The sequence below is a fragment of the Kryptolebias marmoratus genome, linkage group LG23 (genome assembly GCF_001649575.2).
Source record: "Kryptolebias marmoratus isolate JLee-2015 linkage group LG23, ASM164957v2, whole genome shotgun sequence".
NCBI classification, from domain to species: Eukaryota; Metazoa; Chordata; class Actinopteri; order Cyprinodontiformes; family Rivulidae; genus Kryptolebias; species Kryptolebias marmoratus.
In genome coordinates this window covers 2,031,774-2,042,307 of record NC_051452.1, presented here as the reverse complement: position 1 = coordinate 2,042,307, position 10,534 = coordinate 2,031,774, and positions in this window count along the sequence as shown.

Below are 10,534 nucleotides of genomic sequence, written 5' to 3'. Positions count from 1 at the left end.
AAGCAAGATATTATCTTTGATAAAGTGCACTCATGGATCTTTTTACCAGCGTATTAAAACCAGCCCCGAGATAAAAGACATGAGAAGGAATAGCAACCAGATGCAAGATCAGTATCCAAACCAGAAGATTAATATAGAGTTAATTATTGCTGTGACCCTGAGGAAGGATTATTGTGGGGGGAAAAAAAACAATGTAACGCAAGCATTTAATCTTTAAATTTCTTATGTTTGTGGAAAAATACAATCGTAGCACTGTTAAAGCCAAAAGAGACAAGGCGTAGTCAAGGATAATTGAAAAGTGTGAGAAATAAGCACTAAAAGGAGCCAACACATAGTGACATTCAAAGTTCCACTGAGGCTGCAAAGGATAGCTTGTTAAAGTGAACAGGTTTCATCAGCATTTTAGTTACTCTAATCATCTCAAGTATGTCAAGTGCTGGCTGGCTGCCAAGATGTCGAGGCAAGCTGTGGCACATCTTGAGAGGGTGCTCAGACATAAAAAAAATAAATAAATAAATGTCACTCAAAAATATTACGTAAACCTCACGAAACTCTGCAGCTGATAGGAGACAAACATCAAGCAGGAAGGAGAATAGAAATGACAACAAGACCACAAAATGATGAGAGTTGTGTTATGGTTGCGCTATACAGTAGTTCTTGCTGTACTTGTCAGCAGAACATCATTCCAATACAAAACACTCCTGTGCATTTGAGGGTATTTTGTTTTTTTTTTTTTGTATTCTGGCAGAAATCCATCTATCTGTTCACTTTTTGGCAGCTCAGCCTGGTCTGCAGGGCCAGCAGACTGAGCAGATCAGCTCAGCAAAGTTTTTCAGCTCCTCCTGGGGGATTTTGGAGCTATTTATTGGCCTTGGTAGGCTTTGGGTCTGCCATGGGGGCACCCTGCCTTGTCAGACCTGCCTCAAACCCCTCCACGGGAGTCCTGCTCCCCTATCAGCTGGTTTTCTCTCAACATAAAGAAGCTGCAGCTATAATCTTGACCAGCCTTACTCAACCTTACCAAATCACAGTCCGGTGTAAGGAACCTAGCGATGAATTGTAATTTTGTAATAGTAACTGTTGGCAAACTCCTTAGGAAAGCTAAACACACCAATGAGTCAGTGTTTGAATACTAATATATCTATTCATACAGCAGGTATAAGACAGGTGTAAAAAAACACACATGTCAGAAAAGTCAGCAACACAGTAAGAAAAATCCTTGGAGAGGACTCATTGCTCTCAAACTATTATGAAGTGATGATGGATGCTTGATACAAAAAAAACAAAAAACAACCAAAAAAAAAACCAAAAAAACATGTGGGCAGGTTGTTTATGTACACCACAATTCTTTTGACAGCATGCCAGTTAAGCGTTGGCAGGAAACTTGAGGCAAACATTTTCAGCTTCGGTGCCTTTTCAATCATTTAGCCACTCAACCATTCATTTCCTCATAGCTCCGTTTTAGACCTCACATTCAGATTTTTTTTTTTTTTTTTTTTGCGTTCAGAATTTTTAAGAGAAGAGCCGTCTCTTTAATTAGATGAGATGAAACTTTAATTATCCCTGTGGGGAAACGGAGTTATTGCAGCAAAAAGGAACAGTCAAAAGAATAGATTTAATATGGCCGACACAGGTTAATGCCACAAATGGATCCAACAAAAGAACATATTGAATATTAGGTAACAAATATGGGAGGAATGGATATATTACTGATGTCTGATTGTGTGGAAGCTGCAATTTTAAAGGGATAGTTCAGCCTTTTTTTAAGTGGGGGTTGGTGAACAATTATCTTACCTAATGTAGATAAGTATTTGAACTACTTCAGTTTTGAAAAATGCAGTTCAGCTCCTACAGGTTTGACAAGCTAACAGCTATTTCAGACTCAGCTAAGACCAAAGTGGATGGCTTCCATATAGCCCACATAGTGGCTCATGCAAATGGTATTTACAAACCTTTGCAGTGCCATCAGCTTCATATTAAACAGTTGTTTACGTAATATTTATAAGCTTTTAAAAGTTCCGCTAGTTGAGGCACCTCTTACAGAAATTTAGTGAATCAGAATAACAGATTAACATGAAATTGGTGGTAGTGCAAAGGTTGTTAAAGTAGAATTTGCATGAACCGCAATGAAATTTAGATAGTGGGTCCACGAGGACCCTACCGATGAGCAAACAATGGTTGTTCTCAATTAACCCAACTTCAAAATGGATTTTGCCATCTTAAAGTCACTTTAAAATTTAATAGCAGTTCATACTAATGCTACTTTATAAACCTTTACCATACTTTCAATCTTACATAACCTTGTAATTCTGGTAAAAAAAAAAAAATATTACGAAGTTCTTGCCGGAAGTGACTTCAAGCTGCTCTGGAAGTGCTACAATTTACCACTGCTGCCAACCGCACTTGCTAATGAAACAAGAACATATGGATTTCAGCATCATATTGAGAGACAAGGGTCATGAAGGCAGAAAGGTCTTCTATAGTAAAAGAATGCATGGAAAACCCTTGGTTGAAAGGATGGAAATAACCTAGCAGGTGTGACCAGAGTTGTATTTATACATATTTAAGACACTGTGTTCTGAGATCTGGGGATTCTTCTAAGATTGGGCCATGAATTCCCCACGACTCGGTTGTGACATGGGCTGCAGTTTTGAATAAAATCATTTGCTGTTCGACTGAAGCCGTTTCAGCAGGCTGTTTATTCCAGAAGCATCAGCACCTTTAAGAGGACCATTAACCCATACATTACAAAACCAGTATAAAGATTTATAAAATAGAGTTCACAAGAATCGCTACGTGGCCCTGTGATGGACTGGTGACCCGTCCCCACCTCTCGCTCAATGATCACTGGAGCTAGGCACCAGCTCCTCATGACTGAGCAGCATCAGACAGGTGAAGAAAATAGATGAGATTGGAGTTGCTTTAGGATTGCAGCAATCCATGTTGGGCTTAGCTGCTTTCGAATTAGCCGTTTGTCAGGTCTGTTGGACAGAGGTAGTTCAAAGAGCTATCTACAACAAGAAAAATATATTTAAATAACTTTTCCACAGAATCCCATTTCATCATGGCTGAACTAATCATTTAACTATCGGGACGCTTGCTTCTGATACCGTATAGTCTAGCCATGTCTTGTACTGCACCAGCACGGATGCATACATGTTAAAAATGATCTGCCCATTGAATTTATCAAGGTGAATAAGTTTTTCTCCAGTGACAAGTGATCCGGCCTTAAGGCCCTGCGTGGTGAGTGAAGAGCGTCCCAGATATTGCCGTGAATAATTTATGGAACGCTGTCAGTGCCTCTACATAATGACTTCAAATGGACATCAGCCAAGCGTTAAATGACAAGGATTAATCTACTTTAGAAATAATAGTCCTAATGGATTATTGAATCCTCCGGGACACAGCCCAACTCAAGAGCCAACGGTGACACATTGCCTCTGCCACCGGTGACCCCGAAACTCACTATTAAAAGTTCAGTGTTCAGAAGTTTCCTGCTTTTGTTCAGGCTTGATCTTCGGCTGCATTTTTAAATGGGTCTTGGAAGCGTGACCCCAGAACTGCCTCAATTCTTGGAGGAAGAAAAAAGTGAAATCAGGTAAAGCTAAGGTAAACAAGTCGTTTATCTTTTAAAGTAAATAACTGTACGTGAAGTGAAGTTCTTATCCACCTCTCACAAGTTAACTTTGGTGCACTGATAATTTACTGACAGCTCTGAATTTGAAGTGAAAGCAAAAACTTCATTATTACCTGATAGAAACGGCAGAGCCTGCTAGTTTTATGAAATCTTATCTTGGTAAACAGCCATTATGGTAGTGCAGATCCCAATATCAGGGCAGCAGCAACGCACAACATATCCGTGCTTCTTCAGATCTTCGTTTTCTCAGTTTTCTCTCTTTTTGCCATTTCCATCTCTAATCTTACTGTCTCCAGCTCAATTTCCCTTCTTCTCTCCCTCCTTACCCAGGCCATCCAATCTTAAACTATAATAGAGTTTCTTGTTACCAGTGACTCACAGATTCCACATCATTTGAGATTCAGCAATGAAGTGTTTAAACTGCAGGTCCTTAAAGTGATACTTCAGATCATCTGAAGTGAAATTCTCTGAAAAGGTTACTGTGCTTGTCGTAGATAGCTCCTTGAAAGTTCTCGCTTTGGAGAAAGAGAGTCTGAGTCCCACAGGACTGAGGAGCTAACAGCTAGTCTGAATGCAGCAAAGACCAGTAAACTGGTGCCATCTTAAAACCAATCAAAAGCTGCCAAAAATGTTGTCAGTTTCACATTAAATGATATTATTTCATTTTTTAACAGCAGCAGCTTGCTGCCACCATTCCAGTCCAACACTTCCACCAGGAAACCCTTCATATTCCTGCCAGAGTAACTAACACAGAACTGACTACTTAGTAAAAGTTGATAGCTCCTTGAATGACCTCACTTTCCGACTAGATTGACAAGCTAATGGCTAGTCCGAGCAGGAAAGCACCAACTACAATATCAAAATTCATAGTAGTTGAGAACAGTAATGCTTCAGAATTGCACTACTGTTGATTTAAAACATGTTAGCTTCACTAACAGTGCTACAGCTAGCTGTTCCTGCCACTATTTGCGCTCAGAAATCACCATATAATGTAAAACTGAGAATAGCATAAAGGTTCATAAAATGTGTTTGACATGAACTACCATACATTTTAAGACTGGAGGTGTTTTAAGGTGTAGCAATCCATTACCATCTTGGAGTAGCTTTTAGCTCATCCACCCAGTCAGAATTAAGGAGCTATCTAGAACAGGTAAGATATTATCTATCCAATTAATGATCTGTCCACAAAACACCTGAAAAACATCCTGAAGCATAACTTTAAATAGTTTGTGAATATGTCCCCTTGCCTTTTTTTCTTTGTCCTTTAATTTGTAAGAATTTAATAATTGTAAATGTGGTGTCCCTTCTTATTAACCACGCACTTAACTTTACCATCACAGTGGAATTTGTTCTAATTACTGAACAAAACATATGTATGTAGCAAGGCAAATGTATTTTCCCCGTATTGGGTTTTTATTTTGTGTTAATTGTTTCCTAACGCAGATTGCGGCGACACTGAAAAGCAGTTTTGCCATAGATTAACGATCCCTCTTTAAAAAGGCACAATCTTGTTCCAAGCCATGGGCTGAAATGAGTATTATATCCGCAATCTCCAGTTTATTTCACATAACTGCTTACTTTTGCTTGTTTGCTTATTGCCTAAAATGTTTATTATGCTTTAAATACTCCAAAGATCTCCTACCAAACTGTCATACTTTGAAGATATCCATTTAGAAATATGTCACATTGAGTTTTGCATCAAGGATGGAAGAAAGTCCGTCTTTCCAGTGATCCAATATGAGCAGTTTATTGAGAATAAAAGTTCTTAGTTTCCCAAGCTAGTCCTATATTGCTCCGAGTAATGGCACTTTAAAATGCCTCCTCATGGCATTCTGCTGCTTTGCAAGCATAAGCTGTTTTTATTGTCATAAAGCGAAGCAGCTGCTTCTATTAACCTCACAAGGCTGTCAACAGTTGGGATTGAGTTTGAAAAGTCGGGATTTCTAAAACACTTCCATGCTTGTCAGTCTCTCTCTCCCCCCCCCCGCCAAAATTTATAAAGTTGGTCCTGAAAAAATTATTTTAAGCTGATCAAAGCTGCTTCTACACTCTGACTTTGGTTCTTACTAAAACTGCGCCAAAACATCCGTGGATCCAACTCAAAGAGATAGTTCAGATGTTTCGAAGTGTGGTTCTCTGGAAAGGTTATAAACTATTTATTACCTGCTGTAAATGGCTTATTCGCCACTTTTTACTGTTTACAACTTTCTCTCAGTTCTTAAACGTTTCATTGCACCATAAAAAGTTTGATAATGACGGGATCAGGATAAAGTGAGAAAGAAAGAAATACAACCAAACTAAAAATGGCTCCATTGTTGTTCTGGTTTCTCAATAGTAGGCATGTGGAAAATTGGTTGCTTTGTCATTGTTTCTGAAAGATATCTTTATTTTGAGTTTATTTATTTATTTTTTAATTCTATCCAGAGAATAGAAAGCTTTTTATGCAGTAGATAAATATATCTGGAGTATTGTGGATGAAGCCATAAATAAATAAATAAATGTACTGGGCAGAGCGGATCTCATGTTAAATCCTTTTACTATTTCTAAGACACTATTTGCTTTTCTGAAACTTTAGCCTTCTGTACAATTTTGCTCTATTATTCATGTATTCAAACAAAGGCACAGTAAAGAATTAGGTGCAAAGTTAAAAGCGTCACTTTCTTCAACTTTGCCTTTCACGACCAGCGTAAAAGATATCGAAAGTCAGTCAAGTGCGTCAAAGTCAGAGTAAAGCCGCTTGAATATTCATACTCCTAAATGTAAAGACAGCGGTTTACATTGGAGTTTATTCAGCAGGGTAAATGAAATGCAGGAGGGTCACATGGGACTCAAATCATACAGTGAGCCTGGAGTAGGATCTCATCAATAGCTGCAGCTCATTCATCCAAAATCTTGCTCAGTGATGCAAATCCTCCATCATTTGAACTCATTTATCCTAGCCCTGGGGTTTTGCAATAGAGATAAATGTGATTGCTCCCACCCCCTTTTGCCCCCACACGACATGGCAAGACAAGGGGGGAAAAAAAAGATGGGAATCTAGTGAAATGCATTCATTTTTTACTCGCATTGACTTGTTGCTCTTCGCAATACAAGACCAGTGACATTTCATTTTACAGCCTTCCAGGCACTTTCTGCACTCCTAGGTTCTGCTCATTCATCCTTTATTCGGTGAAATCCTACATTTTCCAAACGATAAGAAGTCGCAGGCCCGAGTTCAAATGGGTCCGCCGAGCGGGGCAGCTGTCAGGCTGAAATAAACAGGTGAAATATGAACGCCTGCTTGATAAATGATAATTACTGCATCATTAGTATCGTAATGACGCACAAGCTGCTAAAAATATCAACTAAACTTGGCATCGGTGGTGTTTAAATGGTGACGTTTATTCGGCTAGTTATTATTGATATATATTTATAATTAAAGACCGGTAAGTTTTATTGAGTCATTTAATTCTGGGTCCTGTACCTTTCAAGGTGAAACGAAATAAAATATAAAAATAATAAGTTTTCATGTTTGTCCTTTAGTTAAACATTTCTATACAACCTTCCAGTGGCAAATTTCTCTGACTTAAAAAGTCAAGGACTTGTTTTTGGAGTCTTTGTGTAAAAATCCCGAAGGAGGGTAAAAACCAGCTATAGGACACCGAGGAGGTTCCTGTCACCGTGGTTATCAGGGGAAATGGAAGCAGAAGAAGAAAAAGCAAGTTTTGTTAACAAGAGTACCAGTTTGAAAAGAGTTTTTTTCTAAGTATTAGATTCTTGTAGAAACAAACCTGCTCACAGATTCTGCAGTGCTACTCGTTTCGGTTTATAAAGCATTTTGTTTTATAGGGCGCACTGTCAATGAATGGTCCATTTTTGAATTTTTGTCATATATAATGTGCCGTAGACTATAAAGCGCACCTCCCAATTTTTGTAACTTCGCACCACGCTCCATTCAAAATGGACGATTTCGGTGCTCTAGCGGAGCTGGTTCGCCTGCATCAGCATTTATATGATTCCTTTATGAGACATCACAAAGATAATCAAACGGTTCAAACTCACTACAGAGTGAGAATATAACTGAGCCTTAATGCTGCAAGCGGTGCGGCTTTGTAGTTTACCAAAGTCGTACTAAAACATCACGACTTCATACGTATATAAGTCACTCTGGATTATAAGGCGCACTGTCGTTTCTTGAGTTAAGTGAAGGCTTTTAAGTGTGCCTTAGTCTGGAAAATATGGTAATTAAATTACACATTTAGTCAAAGTACTTGTAAGGATTCAAAATTTAAGACTTGGAAGTAAAATCTCAACAATTTGCAAATCATTCAAAGGAAACGTGAAACTGGAAAAAAAATCTGAAAAACAGTACACCAAATAAATCTTTTTACAAATAAAAAATATCTATTTTGACTTTTAATTTGATGCATAATAATAACTAATGACGATTAAATGTCAAAACCTTACAGTACTGTGTGTTATGTAAAGTTTACAGAAGCAAAACTTGAATGTTTCTTCTCACTTGGAGATAGGCTACCTGCTAAGTTGCTTAAACTAAATGTAAAAAAAAATGTCCAAGGCTTTGGTTTTTGTAAGCAGCAGCGTCAGTAAATAGCTGAAATTATACAAACAGTGTTTTGGATGCAGTAGACAAGTACAAAACCCAATATTAAAAATCGTTTTGCAGCACTTCCTTATAAAAAAAGGACAATTTTGTGATGGAAATCAATGCATGGGCTCAGGAAATCACTGGCAGTAAAGATAATTTCCCATCGCATCCATAAACAACAAGTCTCGAATACACCAGGCATCCAACCGTTCATTTTCTTCCACTTCTTCCTGGTCGGATTGTACACCTGGTCCAGGAGGAAAACCCAAACATGCCTGTCCCCAGCAAACTCTCCAGCGCCTCCTAAGGGATCCTAAGGCGGTCCCAGACCAGATAAAAAGCACCTTTAGTGAGTTCTGGTTCTGCTCTGGGGTCTCCTCCCAGTTGGACGTTTCAAACTTTTTCCATCGAGCTGACCCTTAAAAAAAAAAAAAAAAAAATGTCTCGGTATATATATTTCTGGTGACATTTACTCAAATAAGTATTTACTGGGCCAGAAAACACTGAAGATGGACTAATTAGAAAAAAAAAAAAAATCTTGTATAAATAAATACAAGAATTAGTTTATTCCCTTTGTCTTTTTTGAATAACCTGGGCAAAGTTTCATACAAGTTTCTGGCATCCTTTTGAAAAAAAGGTGTTGCTTATTTCAGCTCTACGATGATGAAACACATTCTGAACTCATTACTAGACAACAGTCAAGATTGGGTCTGGAATGATACCGCCAGCGGCCCAAATGATTGATTTCTTTATAAGGCCAAAGATACAACCAAAAAAAAGAGGCTGAAACGGCTTGCTAAAATGTGATATCAAGCAGGAATGTGGAAAAAATACCTTCGAAACAACAGCGATTTTTAGCAGTTCTGAAAGTCAGACTTTTGTTTTTGCCCACCGCTATGAAAAGTGGACGATTATGTAAGTGTGTCTGTTAGCAAAATATCTCATGGATGACCAGAAGGATTTTAATGGAACACTAAGAAAGTATCGTTGGATGCACATCTATAAGTGATTAAATTTCAGAGTCAACACAGTTCACCAGCCTTAGCCAACACAAAAGTGGCAATAACTAGGTCATTTTTACAGATACTAAACTAAAATTTGGTGTGGTAGTAGCTGAGATTCCTCCTCAATACATACTCAGAGCACTACTGCACATCATCTTTGTTTAAAACTCTGGCATGCGACTCAGTCGAGGTATGTACTCCTTCAAGGGATGCTGCTTTCATAATAAAGATGAGAGGATACAACACAGCGATACACATCTTTTCTTTGATCAGAAGACCATCACTAAAAAAAAATCATTCACAAAGTAAAGAGATAAAAAAAAATCTGTCGTAAATATTCCATTGCAGGTAACATTTTTTTTTCTCTGATTGTGGTCATTCAAGAGAAAACGTTCTGATTTGACGATAAAAATCAAAACAAAAAAGCCCCGGCAAAACAAACAAAAACAGATGGAATGAGATTGCTTGCCTCCAGAGAAATAAATCTAAAGAGATCGTATGGAGGTGAGGAAGGTCATATTTGAGGAGACAGGAGAGATGGGGGGGGAGTAAACTATATTTCTTGCAGGTTTTGTTTGCCGTGTTGTTCCAGTTTTTGCATCTTCAGGGCATAATATCTGTGGCCACCGTGTACAGCATAAAAACAGAAATGACTGCACCCGCTGAACGTGACCTGTAGGTTTTCGGTTCCGTCCAGGAAACTACTTCAAGAAAACATTCTGTCTGTATCAGCACATCAAGCGAGTCTGCTGTGGGGCTTGTCAGACACCCATCACAAAGTGACTATGAATGGCACCGCGGCGATTGGGGAGTAGCTGTGGCGTGGGCACACATGTGCCGTCAGTGTGGCTCGAGTCAAGCCCACACGACTTTAAAATTGTCTGAACTTCAGAGTTGATTCGAGCTGGGCTTTGTGACGTGTGATTTGATTACTATGGAGAGCTGCCAGCAGTGTTTGCGGTAGAAAGTTGCAGCTCTAACACTAGAGCCCACTCACCATACTCTTGGAAATAACGCACATACACACCATGTGAGCTTTTCATACACCCTGACTTTTTTTTTTTTTTTTTTCCAGTGAAGTGAATAGAGTTGCTTGGACAGAATGTCTAATCGCAGTGTAGTGACAAATGATTATATAGATAAAAGGGCAAGGCACGTCGTAAGGGGCGATACCAAAGGCAGGAAATAACATCCAGTGTTGGTTGTCAATGGTGATGGATGCCGACAGGAGTGCTATAATACCATCGAGGGAGGTCAGGGTTATTATGGATGCGCAAACAAAGTCCTTGTGTTGTTGGTTGGCCA